Source organism: Penaeus monodon, chromosome 31 (assembly GCF_015228065.2).
Source record: "Penaeus monodon isolate SGIC_2016 chromosome 31, NSTDA_Pmon_1, whole genome shotgun sequence".
NCBI classification, from domain to species: domain Eukaryota; kingdom Metazoa; phylum Arthropoda; class Malacostraca; order Decapoda; family Penaeidae; genus Penaeus; species Penaeus monodon.
In genome coordinates, this window is record NC_051416.1 from 7,295,715 (window position 1) to 7,295,978 (window position 264).

Sequence of the window (264 nt, forward strand, 5' to 3'; positions counted from 1 at the left end):
CGGAAGGTAAGCTCAGACTGGCCATAGTGTGGGTCTAGAAAGTCTAAGCCTGACAACAACGGGCGAAGACCGAAAATAAGGAAGATGGAGCTTTACCTCCTATCCTCCAGAGGGAAACTTACAGGCCACCATTGATTTATTGCATAACTTTTCCTCCGCATTTTTTTGTAGCTGTGTGTATTATTGTTTCAAGTTCCCCCCATGATCTATTAGCTAGTTCTTTCAAACGAATGGACAGAGGTTTCATTTTAAAGGAGCCGTGTA